The sequence below is a fragment of the Brienomyrus brachyistius genome, chromosome 5 (genome assembly GCF_023856365.1).
Source record: "Brienomyrus brachyistius isolate T26 chromosome 5, BBRACH_0.4, whole genome shotgun sequence".
NCBI lineage: Eukaryota > Metazoa > Chordata > Actinopteri > Osteoglossiformes > Mormyridae > Brienomyrus > Brienomyrus brachyistius.
Window position 1 is genome coordinate 26,665,601 of NC_064537.1, and position 24,861 is coordinate 26,690,461.

A 24,861-nucleotide genomic window follows, 5' to 3' on the forward strand; every position below is an offset into this window, starting at 1 on the left:
CACAGTGTTCCCGTGGTAAAGAATTAAACCATTAATTTTGGACGCAGATTAGAAAAACCTATATTTTCTCAATTTGCAAAACGTCGCCATAACATTCCTCACACTTTGCTGAAAATTACATTAGCATTTTGTCCTTGTACAGTGGTACCTTAGAACTCGAACTTAATCCGTTCAGAACTCGGGTTCGAATCGTAAAAAGTTCTGATCGAATTTCCCCAAAATAATGGAAAACCAATTAATTGGTTACTGGTCCCAAAAATGTATACCTAAGTATGGTGTTTTTTTTTAGCATTTGAACACAAAATGAACAGGATAAAACAAGAGCAGCATTTTTTTTTCTTAATGGCTTCCAAAACAATAAAGAATGTACCCCAACACTACCACTGTCCTGCCCCGATCACCCGCTCCTTCCGTGTGCCACGACCCCTCGTTAACCTCGTGTGGAATCCCCGTGTGAGCAGCTGTTTCTGGTTGTTGTCATTAATCCTCTGCATTTAGTCCTCGTTTCAGTTTGTTTCCCCCAGTCCGGTCATTGTGACTTCATTGTGTTGTTCTGCCTGGTCTCAATTAAAACCCGTGTTTCCCGATCGCTTGAATCCTCTCTCTGCTTCCCCGGTCCCGGCTCAGCAGATCGTGACAACCCCAAGCTATGTCCCAACACTGCGGCAATACTAGACTATGCCATGCGGTCCATTGTTGTTAATTTGTTCATAATTCGCAAAGCTTTAGGTTGTAACATTTGTACAACTATTGCGTAGCTTTTTAGTGAGCAATGGCTACCAAAATGATATAAAGTACAGTATATTTCCTGATACAGTATTTTCAATAAAAAAGCACTATCACCAACAAACGATGCTATCGCAGCGAATGCGAGGCCGAGACTGAAGCGTCACTCTGTTTCCGCTGAGAGACGTGCCGCGTGACTCATTTCCCCGCGCGTACAAGTTATCTAAGGACGGCGTTCACGGTTTAGCTTCTGAGATTCAGATCCAGTTCCAGTTAATTTTTTTCCGAACTGGTTGGTTCAACTTTTAAGAAATTCGATTTCTAATGAGTTTGAGATCTGAGGTACCACTGTATATAAATATCACTTATTTTCATGAAAAAGAAAAATACCAAATGAGAGAATTATTTTCAGGAGCGGCAAGCCCTTTGATTCCACATCAGGTCTTTGTCACGATAAAAGTAACCAATATATTCACTAATTACTCAGGAGATCTTGAGATTTAGCGTAAGAACAGACCGTGTAATACTCTGTGCCAGACGTGCTTCTCAGCCCAGTTAATTCCTAAAAGGCGACTGGATAAGATGATCACACACAGGGAGGCAATACGGCCTTGTGTGAGTGCTCAGTCACTACCCATGAATCATAAGGCAGCAAAAGCGTCTCATATCTAAAAACCTCTAATCCAATTGGAGGGCTATTCTAAAACTCCAATCTATTTGCTCCACACTAGAAGTACTTTGAATATTCAATGACGTCTAGTGCCAGCCATATCATTTAATTGCTTTTAAAGAATTCAGTGATTCAGTGAATTAATATGCAAACAAATGTTAATAGATTTCAGTGGGCCTGCACCATGTCCACGAGAAAGTGGCAGTCCCAGTTAGAAGCCCGTCACTGAATGGTGTGCCCAGAAATGAGCTGGAACTTTCCAAGAGTTGCTGAGAAACCAATAAACAGAGTCAGAGAAATGTTCTGTGTATGATGGAAAGTACAGTGAACAACAGCAGGAGAATCGGCCAGGCCTTGAAAGTGCTGAGAGCCTCATCGCCATTCACTCCATGTGCCAGTTATAAACAGCTGGAAAATGACAATCGATCTGCGAGAGATTCGTCAATGAACCAAGCTATCATTTTCTTTTACCCCGTGACCTTTCAACAATAACCTAATCATTACAATCAGCGTGGATTAAACTCCCTTGAAATTGTTCAGCAAGGTGCCAAAAGCAGACGAAAATAAAATGAAATAATTACTGTATAAGTACAAATGAGTACAATTAACAAACATTTAGAAAACAAAATATCAGATGTCTGCGATGGGCTGGCCCCCCATCCTGGGTTGTTCCCTGCCTCGTGCCCATTGATTCCGGGATAGGCTCCGGACCCCCCACGACCCAATAGGATAAGCGGTTTGGAAAATGGATGGATGGATGGAATATCAGATGTAATTGGGGTGATCACCTAATCCATGTCAGGGAGGACACTGTGAGCCAGGACAAGGTTTGTAAACTACCATTTCAATTAAAGGGACCTGGATTGTACTTTAGCGCTGAGTTCTTGCTGTGTGCTGTTTGGTCAGTCTCCTATAATCAAGCATATGTCACTAAAAAGAAATCAAACCAGTGAGTGCACAAGAAGAACTATTTAGCCAAGCAAGGGAGCTGCTCAGTTGTAAAGAAGCTTGTAAAACCTCAAGTAACCCATAGTGTTCCCCCATGATGTGGATTAGAAGATAACCCTAGATATAATGCATCCCAACAGATTTTTAATGTTTTTCAAAGGTTGAAATAATCATTAGAGATGACAAAGTAGCTCATTAAATGCATTAAATAAAGGTGACATCAAAGAGTCCCAACGCCCCCTGGTCCATTGCCATTGTGATGTTCCCAAGCCAGACAGCACCCTGTGGTTCTGCAGTGAATTCTGCCCTCTTTCCTGATTGGAGGCCTATTCTGTGGACAAGTTTCAGTTCCATCCTGGACCTCGCTAGCAACATTTTATTTATCCTGGGGGAAACTGTTTTTTTTGCCTATCCGATCATACTCTCCATGACACACCCAGATGCATACACAGTGCAGGGTTGGCCAATGAGCAGCACTCTTGGAGAACTTGGGGTTAAGGGCCTTGCCCAGGGACCCAACAGTGGCATCACTCTGCTGGTTGTGGGATTTGAACCGGCGACCTCCCGATCACGGGCACAGAGCCACACACCTGTTCGCACAAAGGACTTGGCCAGTCTTTTTTTTAATGATCGCTTTCCTGCTGCCATTAATGAAATCCCATTAGTATTTTGTATTTACTTTAGCTTTTCAAAAGCACAAAGGATTCACTAGAAACTTAGAATGTTAAACAAAAACATTTAACGGAAACATTTAATTCTCTCTGCTCTGTACGCCAAACACAGTCAAGGCGAGACAGTTAACTAACAATAACATAAAGGGGCTGTTGTTCGAAAAAATCCTGCAGAGAGACAAAATACAGCTTGAAAAGCAGAATGTGCAGCTGTCAGTGGACAACATAAACCAACAGGACTGTCTCTGATCCTCTGTGTTCAAGGTGAGCATAACACCATTTATATCCTGTACAACTCATGGGAATAGAATTGTAGGTTTAAGAGCTTACAATGATTAACTGTAAGACAGGTAATATATTATATTACAGAACAAGAGGCAGTGGAGTAAGAATGGAGTAAAAAAGTAAGAATCTTGAAAATGAGCTTCTATTAAAGTAAAAGTATTTTAGAAAATTTTGCACAGCTTCAGTAAGTATACAGTACAGATTGGATAATATTGTAATCTATATATTGTCTTTGTGTGTGTGTGTGTGTGTGTATATATATGTATTATTATATATATATATAATTTCACAGAAACAGAATGCAATGTAATGAAACTAAATTCAGGGAAACACAACACGATTTAAATTACTCTAATTTCAAAACATTCCCACTTTCCAAAAATTCCAAAAAAAATCCCCTTTTCTTGATTTCTGGAATTGTTAAAATTGTTTGAGGGAAACATAAGGATTCTGCTGAGTTCTCTATTAAAAAATGGGGGAAAAAAATGACTGCTGCATTGTTTTTCAAGAACAGGGCAGCGAAACCATCACACATAACAGCATGGCGTACGGACTCCCATGCTCAATTAAATTACTGTCAAACACCACAAAAGGCTCAATGTCTTGTCACAGCACACAGGTCCCTCATTATAAACAAGCCTTGCCATCCCACGCTCGGGCTCACGCCATAGTGAGGAATCAAAGCAAGCATTAGAGGTAGGTCAGTGTTTCCCAATCCGCTCCTTAGTGACCCACAGTCGATCCAGTTTTTGCTCCCTCCCAGCTCCCCAAAAACATGGACTGTCTGTGGGTCCCCGAGGACCGGTTTGGACAACACTGCCCTGATAGAAAGTAAATGCCGTTTGGCGCAGCAGCGCCTCCTACACAAAGGCAGCCTGAAAAGCAGTCGATTCATCCTGGGCGCACTGATTAGTGGAGACACTCCGGGCTGCAACAGACGGCGGTGGGAGACGACTCCTCTCTCGCATATGTCACGTCTCTCGTACCGTGGAGGCCGTACTTATGTGAAACCGCAAGGATCTGTCTGCTCGCCTCCATCTGCTGCTCGACGCGCCGGGCTGACGCCTCGCGCTGCGTGGTACCGGCATCTGCCAAAGCCAACCTGATCTCACAGGAGGTTACTGGAAATCAGAATCAAAAAACGCGGCGCAGGAAGGCCGAGGTGAAAAACGAGCTCCCTTCCCCAAGGGTCACTCCCAACGCCCTCCTCAAACGTTTGCGTCAGGAAGTCTATTTAGCTGCGAAAACACGGACCCGACTGCCTCTTCTGGGACGGCCGCTCAGCCAGAGCCTCAGCCGGCGCCTCCCAAGGCCCGTCGGAAACCGAACAGCGCAAAGTGGGGCCTTCCGGCGTCTACATCAATTCTCAGGAACTCTGAGCTCACAGGCAGCTTGACGCAATCAAAAGAAGCTTCCCTTGGTTTATGGTACAAAACCGTCTCCCAGGGTCGAGACTGAAGACGACTCCGCTAGCAGTCTGAGTAAATTCCACAGCCGATGAAATATGCATATGCAAATACAGATCCTCATGCTATCCTCCAACCCTGACCGGCAGACTGCACTACCTGTGCAAAGCTAATAAAGTCTTAGGTGCAGAATAACCCCATAAATATGAACTGAACTGCCCAAAAAGGCCAAAATAAAACCGATCCATCATCAGTGGTGGTTTCAACTATGTGATTTCAGATTCAGCAAGGAAGGGTTTTGGTATTCTTACTTACTAGTTAAAAGGTATTGAAGGGGCCAAAGCTGGACAAAATGGCACACAAATAAGCAACATGGAGTGCTGAAAATGAAGGTGTCTGTCCGTCCTTTTGTTCAATGTTAGCCACACATACCTTCCTTAATTCTGTCTGAGAGGGCCTGGAACACCCATTTAAACATGCCTCTTGCAAACCTGTCCTTTATAAAACCAGATCACTCTTCGGTCAGCTTGCCTTCGCAGTCCAGACTGCTGTAACCATCTGCTCCCAGAGCCACATAATCGATATAACCATCCCCCTTATGTGTGAGTAAATGTAATCATTACCTGAGATTTTAAGAAACACTAACAAAGATCCAAAAAAAAGCATAATTGGAGGTCAGCTGATATATATAAAAAAACCTGTTCATATGAACAAAAATTTGTAACTGAAGTCTGAAAAAAAGCTTAATTCCAGCAGCCAAAACCAAGACCTGTAAGAGAAAACCGAAGACTTTGAGCAAAGTCCCTTAAGAGATTTTAGCGGGTATCATTTTTACAGTGACTTACAGATGGGTGACAAGAATCGCTATCTATTATTAAACAGCTGCATAATATTATACTTTAATGGATGTGCATTTATGGATTTTAGCCTTTATAATAAGGAGTATTATAAATGAAAATGTCACATACTAGACGTAATGACACTGGCTCTCCGAGCATTAAGAATGCACACAGAAAACTGTTCCACCTTGCTAAACACAGGTTGTACATCGAAAAAAAAAAAAAAAACATTAATATATTTGTAATCTATAAAAATTTAAATGCCTCAGCAAATTCATATGGCACACCTAATTTAGACAAGAAAGACTGATCAAAGCAAGAAGTGGGCATACCTTAAAATGTTTATTGTTATATGTAAGCCCAGACCGCAATAAATCAAACCTGTCATTTGAAAAATACATTTCAGAAAGCAGAACTAAGCACAGTTTTTTTTTTTATTGGGAAGCAATGGATCAGAAATAGGAGGTGCGACTGGGACTCCGGACTTGATTTTATGGACAAATGCGTCCCTCAAAAGTTTTTCAGCGAGTAATTGTTTTATCGGCCATCCGCGGCTAATTTCCTTTGATTTCTTGGGAATGATGACACATCCTCGGATTGCTTGGCAATGAACAGGAAAATGAGAGAAACACAAGCCAATTTAAACACAAAAATGCACATGCTCTTAAACTTTTTAAAATCCTTTTTAAAATAATCATTTTAAATCATAGCATTATACTCTAATTCAGCTAATAACCATCACTAGTAACAATGCTCGAGAAATTAAAGCCCAGTACACACGAGTTAATATGGTCAAGTCAGCTAATGCATTCACAAATAAATGCAGCCCACTCTGTCCAGTGCAGGTAATTATTTACAGTGGTTCTAATAAAAACTAAAAAAGAAGAGTTCTCTTATCTAAGGTACAGATGGCTCGTATGTTTTCAGAAGACAGTTTAGTTTTTATAAAAAACTTGAGCCAATCAAGGTTTGATTTCATGTAGAGCAAATAATATATACGTTTAACAATAGATTTCACTGAAATCTTTAGCTAGCAGTATTTGATGTACAGTAATACTTTAGTGTCTCCCCAATTTATCTTTAAAACCTTGGCCTCTACACTTTGATTCAATGTCCAGTACCACTCACCATGGAAGGGTGCAGCCAACTCGCTAGCTACACTCTCAACCAGGAATCCCTTACTAATTATTGAAAAACATAATGAAAAATGATGTTCCGGGGTCGCTTCTCTAATCTTGTGGCAAAGCATTCTTTACACGAGTGGTGCACAACAGCTTGCAGAATTAGACGCTTCACAGAGTATAAAAACTACACCCTTAATATTGCAGAATAACACTGCTAATTCTTTTATCTGCCAACCATCGTTAAAACCAAACACACAAAAAAAGAGAACAGTAAGTAATAAATACAGCGCCCTCCAGTATTATTGGCACCCCTGCTAAAAACGAATAAAAAAAAAAGACTGAAAAATATGTATTTATGATCAATTAGCTGAATCTGAAAATGAAAAAAAAAAATCCAGCCTTTAATTGAAGTTCATTAATTCTAGCAAAAGAGCATCCTCATCAAAAAATATTTTTATATGCCACAATTATTGGCACCCCTGCATTGTGTACTTTGTGCAACCTACCTTTGCAAACACATTGGCACTGAGTCGGTTCTCATCTCAAGAACCACAGGTCCACTTCTGTTCGCTCTACAGGTGTTCACTGAGGTTGAGGTCAATACTTTGTCATACATTTTTTTAAGCTCAGTTTTAACAAAGCTGCTAATAATTCTGCAGGGCACTCTAGTCATAGTCGCACAGCGGTTTTGAGTTTTATTATTCTGATGGCAACCACCAGCTTAGATTTCGGTCTGTTCAACAGTCCATTTTAGCTGAAAAAGAACAGAGTGCATACAGTTTACCCCCAGGAATCACCTGTAAAAATGAAGTCATACATTAATTTGCTGCTGACAGAAAAGACTAAAATGTCCAAAATAAACTCTAAGCAAAGGTCACCAAATACTAATCTGTTATTGCTGTCTTCATTTAAAGTAAATTTATAATAACATTTTTACATCCCAATATACTTCGTGAATGGTTTTTATAACGAAGCTTGCATAAGAAAACTAATACATTAATTTTTGAGATTTTTAAGCTCATTGTTCTTAAATCTGAATTTGATTTCAGAGGTTTAGAAAAACACTGAAAAAAAACAGACAACCAATTAATTTGCTAAACCACCCTAATCCTAACCATAGCAAAATGTCTCAAAGCCAGGTGCAGAACACTATGCGCTGAAGGCTATTGTGTGTTAATACTCAGAATTTATTTACAATGCAATTTAATTTCCAAATTAATTATGGAAAAAGGCACAGATTAGTTTTAAAACTTACCAGAAAATGCACATTTTCACAGTGCTTAAACCATTCAAAGGATATATTTAGACACATTTCCAGCAATACAACCGTCATGAAAAGCTACTTCCTGAAAAGGAATGCATCCCAGCCAAATCGGAGTCCAATAAGCCAATTTACAATGTTTGATTTAATTCTTGAACAGACACTGGATGCCAACTGTATATGTGGGAGTGGGGGGGGGGGGGGTGACAATAAAATGCAAATGAATGGTTGAATATTCACTGAACCCCCATGCGATGTTTACGGTTACTTTTTATCAGTCTCATTACAGGAAACGTCTTGAGAGAAGGCAGACTTGCAGGCACCCTTCATCACATCATCGCGGCTAATTGTGTTCAGGGAGATGCAGGTATCCCATTAACACTGTCAGAGGCCTGGACATGTTTACGAAGCATGACATGAACAGAACCAGGCGGTCCCGGGAAAAATGGAGGAAAGCCAGATTATTAGCCTGGAGTTTTAAAATCCCAGTGCGGCTCCCGCTGGAGCCTCATGGGGAACGGCATCACTGCCAGAGAGGCTTCGGTTAGCGACGCTAGTCGACACGGGGATACAGGTAAAGCCGTTTGTTTCCGATAAGCTTATCGTTAACGTAGGAGCACTTCGCAAATACTGTTAGCAATTCTTTGGCACCAAATTATGCAGCTTCTCTTGAGAAGGAACTTATTATATATCAAGAAAGTGCCTGAAAGGAAGGATGGCAAGCAGGCAGATAGCCACTGTTCCACATTCTGCTGCCTTAGAGACTGGAGGCCGTACTGAAGCCCCAATACTCAAAATACATGCCATACTCTTCACAACGTATACCAATGTATGTAACCACACGGGACAGAGGGTGCCTGCAGATTTATAGCAGGGAAACATGGTTCCGTTCCTCTTGAGTTTGGTACAGTACTTTGGCTTAGCCAGAGTAGCTTCTATTAGTCTTTTACCATATACACAAGTATGTTCAATAAAGTATTGAGAATGAAGATCAGAGGAGTCAATACAATATTAAAACTGCTACAATCCTACTGATCAGTGGGTTTGATCATCAGAATTCAAACTGGGCAACAGGGAACAATGTTAATGACCTTGAACTGGTTCACGAGGCCAGGTATCTCTGACAGGATCCGTCAAATCATCCCAATTATATTATATATGATGCATTTTTCATACCAAGTTATGCTGTATCATGAAATCCAGGATGGATGGACCAAGACTGCCCAACACAGACTCGATTTACTGGTTGTGCTTAACCTTGGCCTGCTGTTAATAGAGTTACTACTGTTATTCAAGAATTTCCCCCTGAGATCAGTAAATCTGATCTTATCTTACTTCCATGCACTCATCTGCAAGTCCCTTTGGACAAAAACTGGTATGCTGCTTATAAATGTTATACGAATGCATCATAAAGGCATTATGAAGGTGTAGTTAAACGTAAAGTGTCACCCAAATATCTAACAGAAAAGTGAGGTCTAACCCAAACAGTGAAACATCTAAAATCTGATACAAATACAAATAAAAAGCGACCCATACATTATTTATATTAACAACACCCTAGAAATTCAGTGACAGCAGGCCACAAAAACTTCCACTAAAAATTTAGTTTGAAAGGGATTTACTCACATTACATTTTATATGCTGTCTAGCACTCCAGGCACCGGAAAAAAACTCACACTGGTCCATTCGGACTAGCGTGGTGCTGAGGTGTCACCCGCCACATGGTTGTACTCGGGGTCTCATCTCTGAGGTGGTTTGTTGCGTGGTGGGTGCAGCAACGCGCTGTCAGCGCATGCCCCTAACCTCTTCAGCAGTGTTTCCATGATCCAGTCCTCAGGGACCCACAAAAAGTCCGCGTTTTTGCTGGGAGCTGGGAGGGAGCAAAAATGTGAACTGTCTGGCAGCGAGCTCGGGGGGGAGGAAGCAAAAACATCAACCGGCTGCGGGCCCCACAGGACCAGGTTGGGGAACACTGGTCTAGAGCAGGGCTGCCCAATCCAGGGACTGGAGAACTACCACCCTGCAGAGTTTATTTACAGCCCTAATTTGACACACCTGAAACACATAGTAATTATCTGTATCACGTGTGTTAAATTAGGGCTGTACCTAAGTTCTGCAGGGTGGTAGCTCTCCAGGAGCAGGATTGGACAGCCCTGCTCTAGAGCATCTGATTCATGTACTAGAACAAGATGAAAATGTGAATCTATGCATGGGCAGAAACAAGTGAATCACAAGGGTCATTAGCTGAGTCAACATAGGCAGGTGTAATCAGGTAGTTAAACAATCAGATACGAAGTGTGCCGGTTTAGCTAGTACCCTCGTTATATATATGTAAGAAACCTGCTCTGATTTGCTGCACTTAAATATTTAAGGAGATCTCGGGAAGCACATCTATATGATCATCAGTATTATAAGTGATACAACCAGTGTTAAATATTTTCAAAATCATCAGTCTGTGGTCACTGTGACAACATATAAAAATGCGATTTTACCTAAATATAGACATCCTGGAAAATGGTCCAGTGACATCAAAAAAAATATAGGGGACCGGCAAAAGAATCCTCAGAAACTCTGATATTTATACCTTAGCGGTAGAATACAAGCTAAACTAAGGTAAGCAGGGGGAATCCTTTGCTCTCAAAAATAAACACCGTACGTCCTCTCAATACTGGTTGATCCTGTGGATTACTGGAAGAATGCTCTACTTTTGGCTGAAAGGTACTACTACCTGCCAGCAATATATTCCTATACCAGCTGTCAAGCTTGGTAGTGGGAGCAGTTTTGGACTACATTCCTATTCTACCTACAGATCTTTTCTGCCTACAGATCTGGGCGATACATCATCCAGTCTTCTGTTCGTGGAAAGGTTCGCCAAATAGGCTCAGCACGGCCACATTTCAATCCAAGAGCTCCTGGCCAATTTCTTTATCACTAGTCTCATACAGAATCATACATTTTTAAGTCTTCCATTCCATTTGTATGGGACACCAACAGATGAAGATTTTATCCAAATATTAATATTAGATTAAAAAAAAAAAAACAATTTAATTTTAACATCCAACTGACTCTATTAATCATCACCTGATGATGCAACAGGACAGGGAAAAGAAAGCCCTCTTTCAAAACTACATCTCTTCAACTATATAAAACAGCTATAATACTGAGCAAATAAGTCAAGTCTATACACCGGACACATAGTATGTGTTCATAACATTGACCTTCTGAACACGTTTTAAAGTGCTCATTTTGTATCTATAACATGAAAGACATCACAAGTATGAGAATGTGGCTCAGATGCTAGCATTCTACTTCTCATGGATCGTAGGGTTTGAATCCTTCTCATTCTACACATATGGAAATTACCCTCACAGTCCAAAAACATGCAGCTAAGTCGAATCTCTAAATCGTCCCTAGAGTGTGTGTCTCCTGTAATGGATCTGCATCCCATCCAGGGTGTCCCTCAACCTTGTGGCCTACGCTGCCTAAAAGAAAGTCCAGGCCCCCGACACCCAGCCCAAAATAATCCACTGAAAGATGGATGGAGGACTGCTTTCGACAACAAACACATACTGTATTGTACTTATTGCAAGGCCCGGTGTCAGGCGTGGGGGAAGTAATCAGGGTAACATAATCAGTCTGCTGGATCTTAAATTGTTGTGAATAAGGAGTAAATCTCAGGGCACAGAAAGATTACTGCTTCCATTTTGTTAATCTATCCCAGGCTCATTATGGATAAAATATACTGTCAGAATCACTTACTGTGTGCTTGCAAATAGCAACACAACCCAAGAGATTAATTTATTGTCAGTGAACTGCTATCATATAATTATCATAAAGTCTTATTTGAGGAGATTAAATGAATAACAGGAATGCCATATACAATACCTAGCTACCTGTCATGGCCTGACTTGTCTCTCACCTGAACCACCTGTATCCGCACCCGCCTTTCCTATTTCAAATTATTATTGAACTCTCAAAGACAGTATTTAACAGGATTAGATTTAGCTTGATTCTAATAACAAATTGATTGATTTCAGCTAGACCGCTGTATACATTTAGGTTGTAATTTAAGGACATACAAAGGACTGCCTTCTGACTGATTAAATTATCATTGGCCAAGGGGAGAAATTACGTAAGGGGCAAGGGGATGGTAGTAAAAGGTCCTTTGTGTTTGATAAAGGATGGGGAAACGTCCATGCAGTCATGTAGGGCCAGCTGGCTTCTACAACATTTGTGGCTTTTTATATCAATACACTCACTGGATGTTTTCATTTTAAGTAAAAGCTGAATGTTTCCTACCTCCTCCAAGCTTCCTGGTCTCCTGAGATGCATTCTAAAAACAATTCAAGGTAACTACCTGGTTTTTATTTTTCATAAATACAGGCCACATTTTAAAAAGCAATAAGGGATCGTTTCTTTTTTAATTATGTTTAAACCTAAGAAAAATTAAAACCTAAACCTAAATGTATTCATTGCTCCTCTAAAAGACTTTCAAAAAAACAACTAATTACAAGTTTTAAGGAAATAATGGTCTGAAAACATGCACAGCCGTAATGCCAGCGACGCCCCCTTGACACACAGTTTTGCGTGTGATCTTACATCATTAATCCTCTATAGGGCATCAGCACAGAGCAAGATATTAACCCATTGATGCTGGCATCTATATCGCATGTGTAAAATCTCTCATGTCCTCTAAAGCACATGAGGAACACCTGAGCCCTGATTTAACCAACGAATTAGGCAAAGTTCAAAAGACACACCTCAGCAACAGAATAGTTCTAACTGGGGAGGAGAGTTTGTGCAGGATTCTCCATTAGCAGACCAACTGCAGAAGAAACTCACCATGATTCTCTCCCAGAGACTGACAGCATGTTTAAAAAGCCTCAGGATATTACATCAAAAGAGGTTTAATCACTGCTGCGTTTCCTCAGAGTTAAAGACAGCATATGCTGATTGAGCTATACGCTCCCAGCACCAAACCACTCAGCCGCATCTCTCAGACCACCATCACTTCGTCTACCGCAAAAACTTCCCAGCAACAGCGTATCATGAAGATCTCACTGCTTCCACGTTGATGCCAGATGAACCCAGTCAACACAATTTCCAGGGGTGGAACAAGATGAACTATAACCATCATTTCCTAGTGTACACAAAAGCAGGCTGCCAAACTGTAAATGAACAGTAATTTTGTGTAATCCGATGACTGCACATGAACGGACAACGTAGTTCCAGTTACACCATTTCAGCCAGGATGTTTCCTAGATTTGCGACCTTTTCAGGGCCTGCTGAACACACCAAGTAGCTGCTGTTCTTAAATATCCAGACCTGAAATGTATTCATCACACAATGTAATGTATTCATATGTTGCCCCTACAGTTCTTTGGACATTTTCCAGTTTGTATCTCCTGATTTTCCTTCTGTAAGTTACAAACAGCCCCATAACCCTAACCCCACACTGATATTCCAACAGCATCCTTGGCACCTCCAAGCAGCAAATGTATCACTGGGTATTTTGCATTGCTACAAGACCTTGAACGTTTCCACGCCACGTCGATATTCTCTGGCAAACGCCCCGGGTCCCAGAGTGGCAGGAATCAGAGGTATCCTGCCATTGGAGCGACTGCCTTCTTTAAGGTTCGCAAAGTCAACCGAATAAAAAAGGGGCTCCGCATGTTGAAAAACACAAAAGGTTAAGTCAGACATCCGTTTCAAACAGAAAGGCTGGAGCCAGCTGTGTCTCTCACCCCTTTTATAAATGCTTGCAGACAATACGGGCTGAGTAACAAACACTGGGAGCCGGAGAACAAAGAGCTTAGGAAGATGGAGTGGCACGAGCAGGGCATCATGGGAGAAATCTGCTCCGCCGCTCCTGCTTTTCTGTTGAAGTGCGTCTGGTCGCTGAATAAAGGGAGAATGATAACACACCTTCCTTTATGCTAGCATAAAACTAGAATTAGGGTCCCCATCACCACCACACGGACCAGGAGAAGTAGTTGGAAAATGGATGGAAGGAAATTCTTTATTAGCCATTTGCACAAGTTCATTGGAATGCTTCTTTCCACATGTCCCATACCGCTCTCCTTAGATACATCTCGTTAGAGCAAAGCTTGGGGTCCAGGCACAGATATCTGGGGCCTTGCTCAAGACATCTGGTTGGTGGGTTCCACCTCCCCTACTATCTGATTGGTTATCTCGCTGAACCAATCATTTTTCTTTCTGCCGAGGATGGGACTCAAACCTATCCAATCATGAGTCTAACCTGCCGAGGCATACACTGGACAGGAGGGGGAAACTCCGGGCTTCAGAAGGCTGGTACGTGCTGATCAAATCTATCATATGATTTGCTGATAGTCCTTCTAGACTTTTTTTATTGGTCGTTCAGGGAAATAATCATCGGTGTTGGAAAGAGGGCAATGCAGCATAAACACCCACCCAGTTTCCACCTAACCTACATACAGGTGACTGCAAAATGAAGGCAATCCCAAGGCACCTTGTTTTAATAGGGCACCAGGCTACCGTGAGCTCACAGTAACTGCACTGAAGTTCCTAGTCACAAGCTAAACATCTCTCAGCTCATAACGGTCACAGCCACAAACTGCTGACTGTCATTTGTTGCATCTTTTGATTTACACTGCATTTCATCGGACGACAGTTTCAGCCATTCCAAGCTGACGCTGGCTCAGGGACACCAGGAAGAAATACAAAATAGATCGTATTAACTCGCCGGCTATAAGTGAAGAAACATTTCAGCTTGAAAAAAAAAGGCTGTGGCAGCCTTCTAGCTAGTTAGGAAATGAGAAATGTTGCCACTGAGCGAGCTCCTCTTTCATTTTCTTTTGGGTGAATTATTCATACTGATTGGTGGGTTTATCCATTTACATATATTACCTTAATGGCTGATGTATACAACCCACAACAAAATTCAGTAATGTTATGGGTGGGGTGGGAATGGCTTTAATGTTCCCTTTCCTTCCATCAGCATTTCTGTGCATTGCGTAGTTGAACTTGCACAGACACTCCGCTGGGATTTAACAAGTGAAATTTTCACATGTCAGGAACAGTAAAAGGGTCCTGCCAGTCAAATCCGGGCCAATAAAGTTTTTATATAATGCAGTTACAAAAGAATACATTTCAATGCTGTCGCCTTGACAATAACAACAATGTAATTCAATCTCCCCCTTTAAGTACACGCTGATTGCTTTTATGTTGCGGATGTCACCCAACATGTGACAGCAGGCTTTCAGGCAGGTTTCTGGTGGCATCCATATATGTGGCGATTTACGTTACCAGATGACCACGGAGCACAGCAGCATTGTCACTACGCACAAGTGGGATAAACAAAGGAGCCTGGTAACCCTCACAGTTAATTAATTCCCAAAGAAAACCATCAATACCTTCCAAAAGATCTCCTTCCCCTGATCACTTACCAGCCGCAGTTTATACGCAGTACTACATTTGTTTGCGCATCCTTCACTATTTTACCCATCGTGTTGACTTGGCTCCTTGAAATGCCATCCCGCTCCTTGTCATAAAACAGTGATGTTCTCTTTGTGATCGGCCCAAGCGGAGTAAACATGCCACTCATTTTGACTCTTGCCTAACTGTCAATCATACAAGTCGACGCATGCCGAAATATTCTGAAACTTTGACAGAAGTCATAAGCTGTTTTCATACATGAACTGCAGACATTGTCTAGAGAATCAGGTGCGCACATTGTCCGGAGTCACCCTTTCACACGTGGCACACAATCAAAGACTCTCCATGCAAGACGCCTTTCCACCCACTGGAAATACTTTGGTTGGTTTAAACGAGGGGCGGTGTAGAGCATGCAGGCACCAGGGTATGATGCAAAAAGTACACTGGAAATTGCAGTGTTTTGTTTGCAGTATTACTAACAGAAGTTCCCAAATCTCGTCATCTCTCCAGGTAGCCATGTTTGTTGCGATCTTCCGTGTGTTGACCCTTCTTTTTCACCCATAGATGTTTGTATTCTTCTGTTTTTTTTACACACTAGTCACATGACAGAAACATCATCATCGTGCCCATTAACCCATGGTGAATTTCCCAGAATTCTTCATTCTCCATTCACACGTGAGGGTCAATTGGAAATTACTCGGACTTTGTACTCGGGAGCTAGCAGGGTAAAATCCATTTAATGTCCAGTAGGACAGATTCTGACATTTGATTCTGATGCATATAGCCCATCTGGGTATTGTCTAGAAAAGTTCAGGGTGGTACTGCATCTTTGAAGTGGGCTATAGCGAATTGCCAAACAAAATCTCCGATAAGAACCTGTTACATAAAACTTGTTAATCAGCTAATCAAGAAATTAACAATTAAAAAGGCCTTACCCATTTAATACCCTCAAGCAACACTGATGGATTTCAGTACATTATAAATATAAAAGCAACCAGTTTGTTCCAGCCATTCACTGTAAGATCCCTAGACAAAAACAATTATATTAACGAATCGGACTCAATCGGAACTGAGATGGAATAACCAGAATAATTTTTCTTTTCAGATAACAATTCAAAACCAGCAGATTTTAACTGCACAGAGGAGGAAATATCTGACTAGCACATCTCACACGCCAGTCTGGCAACCTGTCAGAGATATCTTCACAAGCTCCTTTGTAAAGTGTCTTATGCCGGCTTTATGTAACATTTAGTGATACCGGTGTCATATCAACGACCATGAACATTTTTGTCATTAAAGCTTTGTGAACCGTTTTCAACCACGTTGACTGAAAGGCATCCTAGGCTAGATAACAGCTCATAGCAGCAACTCTCTGAGCCAAAAAGTAATTAAAATTTACTTTGGAGAGAAGGTTTTTGAAAACAAACGCATTTCTATTTACTAATGCCATTAAGTCTGTTGCCAAAACAAAGCTTTCACAGCCAGTGTGAGGGAACTTTCAGCAATCGTGGTCCAAATACGATGCTTGTACTTGAAAACACTCTGCGCGCCATTTCTGTCCAGTCAAGAGCACATTAGTTAGCCACTGAACAGCAGAAACAGTTTTAAATTTTATCATGCTTAATCTACGAAGACATTTGTCCTTGTTTTCTTTTCCTACTAGCAAACCTAAGTACCTTTTACTCATAAAAACACCTTGCCCTTCTTTTGGAATACAGATATAATCAAACCAATACAGACACAAGTGACAGTTTCCCCAAGTGTAATCATTGTAGCCAAGCTGAAGCTAAGATACGGTATGACATCATCCAACAGCAGTGACCTCATCAGGTCAGGTGGTGTAGTATTCCAGGCCGACTGGAGGCCAAACCTGAAGCCCACTCAGAATGCAACAAAAAAGAAAAACAATCCCAAAGACGCCCCTGAAGTTTACCACCCCTGGGTCAACACTAGAAACTAGTTATCAGACAATGATTTGGAGGACTAGGAAGTGGAGTGAAATGCAATAAATTATCATACTTCTCTAGAGGACAAAGGTCCATTATAATTATGTACCCACTATGAAATACACAGGGCAACTGTCTTACCTGCTCAAAAGATGCCAGGATTGTCCCAAGAGTCACCGGAAAAAAAAGAGAAAATTTTGGTGAGTTTTGCATTCAATGTGATTTTCTCATTAGCTTATTTAATTACAGTGTGTCACACTCATTTATTCACTGAAAACAGGCATTTCAAAATGGTCATTTGTTTTCCTCAGTGGATTCACAGGTAGTTAAAACCGGTATTTTATTCAGAGGTGTACAGTATACTCTGGGGTTTCACACTGCAGGAAAACATTGGCCTACGTGCGAGGCATCGCTCTGATTTTCCCAGTGAAAGCATGAAAATACAGAGTTTTTCGTAAATCACTTTCATAGGCAAGAATGCCGGAGTAACACACTGCGGACACGTTTACTGCCATTTGCCACACAAAAATAAATGAGGCTTCTCAAACAGAATCTGGGATTTTAAGGAAACATCGAAATTCAGTAACAAAGTATGAGAGTCATAACTTATTCAATCAGTCTCATAACCTTCTAACTAGTAAAAATACAGTCCAAGACTACGTCAAGACATTGTGTGTGGCTTTTATCAAATGGAAAGAGCACACACTAGACGGGGGATTCAAAATGGCAGAACGTGAAATTAGACTTGCCTGGGCATGTTTCGACGCAAACAGCCAACAGTCTCGAAAGAAATTGGCTTTTTAATGGACTGTTCAGTGAGTGCTCTGTTTCTCACAGGGTCAATAGGGTTCACTTAGTTATGTGAATCTGCCGCAGTACGCTGTAGGTAAGACAATGGGGAACACATTCCCACACAACACCAAGAGCTGACCTGATCATTAATCTCTTTTTCATCCCAGAATCTTACGCAAAATTCTTCACAGATTATCTCTCAAGAGTGCCTGACATCCCTGACATTTCCCAAAGACTCTTTTATAAAGCTGCCAATGTTATTCGCTCAAACATGAACCAGGAGTCTCCAATAATGACCATGTAATAGCATATACCTACATAGTGAAGTCAAATTAGTCAATCAAACCAAAGCGATTTCACTCCTGCACTCCGCTCTCCTGATTTTATTTTCTATGGAATCACAGAAGCATGAAAATGGGGTCCACTAGAACTTTTTGGCCTTTTAATAGTGAAATTTCAACGATTAGTGAAGGGCAGCGAAGAAGGACTGTAAAGCAGGTGCTGAAAGAGTCATTTGTGAATGCAAACTCTTTGTATTGTTTTCAAGCCTGTGTTAGCCATGTATTTGAGGAAAATTATAGTTTATATTATTATACATCAACAAAGAAAAAAATACCCTTCTGTTTAACATCGGTACTTGGGTTTTAAACATTTTAACCACTTTTTAGCATCCTATCTCTGGAATGAAATTCAGCCAGCCATCACTCCATTTTCCAAATGGTTAAGCTCACAGGATCATAGTGAGACAAAGAGACCAGAGGGCCCACAGTGGGGTGTCCCAGGAGTGGAATGGGTGAATGCAAGAGGTTTAAAAATTCAGTATATTCTTTTTAGAAATGAATGTTATTATCTTTTTTCAATACAGTAAACCATTCAAATTGGATTTCTGGTTCAACTGAGTTTTAAGCAAAATTTGACTGTGAATTAATCCAGAATTATTTGCTCATAACATTCCACAAAGCCACAGAATGGCCAAAGTAGGTCAACTTTCAAAATACTGTTATATATTTATGCAAAAACCAACAATCAATGCGTAAAAATAAACAAGCTGCTTTTACAGTATTTCATAAGTATTTAGAGCAATACTCCACAAAAGGATGCTATCCGTGAAGGGTTGGTTGCTGTTAAAACTAGTTTGTTTAGTTTTGAGTAGGTTGTGTGTTCTATCCAAATGGCTCTTACCCAAGTCAAAGAAAATTCCTCGACAGGCTGGTATCTTACTCTCAAAGTTAGGTACTTTACCCTGTATAAATACAACATTCGTAAACCTCCGGAACGCAAATGTTTGACAGATTCTGGCCAAGCATACATAAATTAAGTCTATGAACAGCCTTTAAGTCACAGACATAACCTCGAAAAAATCCTGTTAGAGCAACTGCATGTTATATACATATATAGAAGTTTCTATTGTCTGTTTAAAGCTCCACAAGCCTGATTAACATCCTAATAATTAAACCCTAAATAGTGACTCTGATACACTCTGGCCTAAACATCTGGTTTTACAAATCAGTGCTAAATGTTCAAAAAAAAAAAAAAAATAAAATAAAAAATTAAATTAAATAAAAAAAAATATATATATATATATATATATATATATATATATTGCTGAATGAGTGTATTGCAAAAATTATTTGATTTATGAAATAAGGGGATTGTCCTCCGCTAAAGAATACAACTTTAACAATGAATAAAATTACCCTATATTACTGCACTGCAATCTGTACTGACCTGCTTTTTATTTGTTGACTTGCCAACTTACATGCACAATGCTCTCAATTAAGAAAATGTATGAAGTCTCTGCAGCAATTCTAAATAATTGCAACACAATTAGACTGCTAAGAAGCTTCTGATTTACATAAAATGAATATGTTCTTTGGTGTATGGTAAACTGTAGCTATCTGTGGAACATAGAGTCAGAATACAGTTGGGAATGCTTGATAACACAGTAACACGGCTCTACTCGCTACACGATCTTTACGTGCAATGAACCACAGGAACCCATATCTCGCTCTCTGGTCACAGCGACGGAGGAATGTGGATTTAAGTCCATTTCGCCACCATAGCCTAGTCATTAAAGGTAATTTGTGACACTGTGCCTGTCAGTGGTAACTCTCAGGAATTCGATGGCTCTAAGAGCTATAATTTTTTTAGATCGAAAATGCAACACCATCAGGCCTAAAAGCAAGGTGTAGTCTGCTCATGAAGATAAACTCGGAATCAAAACAATACAGAAGCTGAACATAAAAGTTTTGTTGCAGGAGGCGGTCAGATAATCCGTCTGCAAAATTCAACGCAATTAGTGACACAGGGCAGCAGTCTGAAAGACAGTACATAGAGGTGGACGTAGGCTCAAAGTTACTGCTTCAGCCAGCGTCAAACCTGACAATCAGAATGAAGCCTGAAGGTGGCCCAGCAGTGAGGACCAGCAAACTCAGGAGGGAATTTCTGCACTGTAATCGATCTCATGAACAGGGATAAAAGGCACAGAAACCTAACGACCTGAAAGGGTGTCTCTACAAAAACAGGCTAAGGAAGATAAACTCAATAAACTTTCAGTATTAAGGATTTTGCTTCTCAGAACACCGTCTTAAAAAAAAAATGTCAAAACTGTCCTTCTGAAACTAATTTGACCTAGTTGTACTTGTGGCTGAAATCTGTGATAAAAGTAAGTTGGTAGCCATCCCAGGGATTAACTATTACAGCTTTCCGAATCAAACTCATGACGAAGTCAACAATGTCTTTGACACCTGAATGCCTCTGAGCATTTAGACTTGGGTCATGTATGTTACGATGCATAGATCTCACACCATATCATGGATAAACCAAATTGTGAGAGAATGATTACTGATAATATTGGATGAACAGAACAAATGAATGCAGATTTGCATCTTTACTTTACATGATTCACCTAGACAAGACCGGTGCCGACAATCCAGTTTCGACTGCAATTCCTTTAAACCGATAAGAGACTGGCTGATCCGCGATCGATTTAACCAATGTCACTATACTCTTGGAGACAACAATGTATTATAACATGATATCATGGAAAAATAATCATCTGCATCCATCTGGGAAGCTGAGAGAAGCGTAGAGATTCTAAGCATCGTTTGTTTGTTTTCCAGCAGAGATATTCTAGATACATCTATTCCTAGAAGTGAAGATGAATGAAAAGTGATGAAATATGAACCATCTTCTGGGACTTAGATTTTTCCAGGACTACACTAGGAAACTTAATGAGATAGGAGAGTAAAGCCAATGAAACCAACATAAATACATGTAATTCAGAAAATTACTTTAAATCAGCCCAAATAGGAGGAAACTAATTTATTTAATTTATTCAGAGACTGAGTGTCATCACTGATTAAATTCCAGAATGCAGAACGTAAAACACGCTCTTGTAGTGTTGCAAAGAGTTAACGACATCCAGTGTTATTGGGCTGACAGCTGCATAGCACCCCCTACAGGGCTGTCAGATGTCTGACAGCCTTTACTGGTTTCAGAGACACTACCCCTTGATTTGGGAGACAGTATACAGAGAGCCTTCGAGGTGTGCATGAGGAGGACACGACGAACAACACTGAATACAGCTGGTCTTTTGGCCCAATTCTAACAGGTCTCCCGACACGAACGCAGCGGGAGTTAAGAAGAGCGCGAAATTCCTCTGACACACACCATCATGCGGCAGCTTCTTTTCAGTCCATGTGCCAGAGGCTTCATCAGACGCTGAGACACCCACAAAACGGAGCACAATTGCACCCGCAGAACTGCAGGCCCCCAGCTAACAAAAAGGTTTGTTGCAGATTAATGAGGGAAGGGAACCCTGCCATGCTTGCCCCCCACCCCCCCACACACAATTTGCATTCTCTATGCCTCCTCACAGCACATAGCTAATGCGGAATACTGGGTTTCAAACTCAAATCCCTGACAAACAATGTTTTGACTGGCTCATCATTAGAAGGTCCCCAAGCACCAAGGTCTTCTTTGTGCTATTCTTGTAATATGTAGAACAGTTCTCAGTGTGAGCTGGGTGTCCGATGCCACTATATTAGGAAAGAATGTGTAATTATCCCAAGACTCATCATCCTAGATTTCAGTTTGGTCGTTCTGTTTTTGTCATTGACATTAACTTACTTATTGGGGTGGTATGTACCTTACTAGATTAGACATCAGAGGGTCTGGGAGGTCATGGGTTTGAATCCTGCGTCTGGCAGAATAATGACATCACCATTGGGCACTTGAATAAGGGCCTGAACCCCATCTGCTTCAGGGATGCTTGATGCTGGCAAACCCTGTTATCTGGTCCAACCTCTCCTCACTTGCATGTCCCTTTGGAGAACACGATCTCCAAAATAATGTAATCTTTACACAAATGTTCATTTTCTCAAGCATGAAGGAGAAGGTAAAAAGAAAAAAAAATAAAAGTTATTGGTCTAATTTTGTATCTCAGCCACGTTCTAATTCCAGAAGAGCCGCAAAAGCTTTTTCACATTAATTGCTGCAGAATCTCTGCCGATTCTTCTGCTTGGTGTTTAATCTGAATCTTCTTTCCTTTAAAAATGCCGAAGAGAAGCACTATGGCTAAAACTCAATTGTGGAAGTACAGCCAGATGCTTCCAGTGCTGAAGCGCTTCTTGATGCCTATACGCCTGCTTTGTAAGGATAATACTTGTAATATCATTTTAAATGCTTAGCACTTTCATTAATGCACTCAATCCAGTAGTGTATCAGGAAAGCATTCATACTGCCCGGGGCGTCTCATGCCTAAATACCTCATTTGGCTATGACTTTGTTCATGGCATATTCATGCCTCTGGGGCTTTGGTGCTCAGCAACTTGTATTATTGTTCTCAGACAGCAAGACTAACGCAAATGGTTTTAAGGGACTTGTTTGCCTGTGTTCGTGCACTGGCAGCAGTCAGTTGTGGAGCATCTAGAGATGCAGTGCTCATCCAGTGTGGATCGAAACCAACGCAACATCAGCTTTCCCAGAGGTATGCAGCTGTCTGCCAGCATGGTATGGAAAGCTCCCTGAGCCCCCCAAGAGGCGAGAGAGAGAGAGAGAGAGAGAGAGAGAGAGAGAGAAAGATGCCGGTTCCAGGTGTACAAACTCAACATTAGAACTCTTTGCAAAGGGGAATCAAGGAGCCAGGCATCTTTAAAAGCCCATACATCCAACAAGAGTCAGGGAACAAAGGCTGATGATGGAAAGTGAACAGAGGCATATTCTATTAATGGGGGGGTGATAAAAGACATGGGTTACATGGGATGTGCGGAGGGGTACAGTCAGGAATGATGGAAGTAAGCGAGTAAGCTACAGCTGCATCTAATATAATGAGCGAGAATAAACATGCACTATTTTTAAGCACTATATATTTTTTTTGAGAAAGTAAGGCCAGCCAGTCCCTGGAGCCACTGGGAGCAAACGGGCTCAGTGGTGACATTATGCTGCCAACCCTGGGATTTGAACTGGCGACCTTCTGATGAGACACAGCATCCTAACCCATGGAGCCACAAGTCTCAGGGGAGGTGACCATTGTAGCCATTACACCCTGAAGCTCCTGCATGGGCACTGGTGGCCTCAGTGGCATCTCGTACCAGCATCCTTCTGCCCTGAGTTCACGTTGTTTATCCAGTAAAATGTGCGACGAGCACTTTTGCAAGGCTCTGTATTTGTACTTTCGAAAACCAACTCAATTAGCCGCGAATGCATATAGCTAATATTAGAATAAAGCAAATGTAAATAAAAAACAAATTAGACTTATTTGAAGTCTGTGAGGAGAACGCTCTTGAAATGCTTTTGAAATGCTGAGTGTGAACCGAGCGATGAAAAACAGAGAAATCACGCTCGCGGCCTTAACTTGTTTGGTTTCAGCTTCTGAAATGTCCTCACGTTGACTTTTTCTGTTAATGGATTTGCCACCTGTTCATAAACATACTTTCAACGGAAATAAATAAAGGCCGCTCAGAGCCAACGGGCTTATTGTTAAGTCGGCAGGCCAAAATACACTGAAAGCTTCTCCTTAGCTAGATTCGGCTGGCTCCCATCGCCTTAATCAGGGACTGGAGACAATAAGAACCACCTGTGGCACTGGGAGGAGAGTGAGGCCATTTAGTGAGGCAGAAAAGGGAGGGCGTGTCGTGTTTTGGTGTCCCATTTCATCGGTTGCTTTTCTCTGTCTATGAAATAAAGATCCCATTGTGTTCCCCGACTCCCACCTCCCTCGGTGACTGCTGGCCAACCTTTCGGTGAGACTTACCGTTGGACTTTCCCTGGCCTCAGTACTGCTTTCATAAACGTACAAACAGATTGATATGCAATCAGACGGCGATCACTGGGTCTCTACGCTGTAAGAGCTGAATATATCAACTTTTGTATGCTAATGTAATGAGTTAAGGAATATTTTAAAACGTGAATTAATTCCTTTTCCATTACTGCTCATAAAAATTAGTTAAATCTTTTATTACTTACCCTGAAATACCACCAGGATCCTTTCCATGATTCCCCATAGTAATTTCTCAATAGGTTAACATTGTTTCTAGATTAACTGTAGTTTCAGTTGACCATTTTAGAGGTCACATGAAAACAGTGTTTATTTACTGGGGCAATCTTTTATTTTTATGCATGAAAAATGCAGTGGTGTGTCTTGCTACAACCTTCGATCAATTTACCAAGAAAAAAGGATTATCTTGGTCTTAGCTGAATGTTTATGCTTGTCAATTTTATGTTATTAGTACATCAGGAACACACGATGCTCAAAACCAATTAAAGTGAAAAATC

The 24,861-nt window shown here is 41.0% G+C and overlaps 1 protein-coding gene and 1 long non-coding RNA gene across 2 annotated transcripts in view; both read right to left on the bottom strand.

Annotated features, from left to right (window-relative positions):
• The window catches only part of sdk1b (sidekick cell adhesion molecule 1b), a 293,033-nt gene that overhangs the window by 233,763 nt on the left and 34,409 nt on the right, over positions 1-24,861 (bottom strand). The window lies entirely within an intron of this gene.
• LOC125742418 (uncharacterized) lies at positions 5,911-9,917 on the bottom strand. Its single transcript, XR_007398098.1, has 3 exons — positions 9,557-9,917; positions 7,176-7,423; positions 5,911-6,145 (listed from the first exon to the last, which is right to left on the bottom strand). It is a non-coding gene; the product is annotated as an uncharacterized LOC125742418 (long non-coding RNA).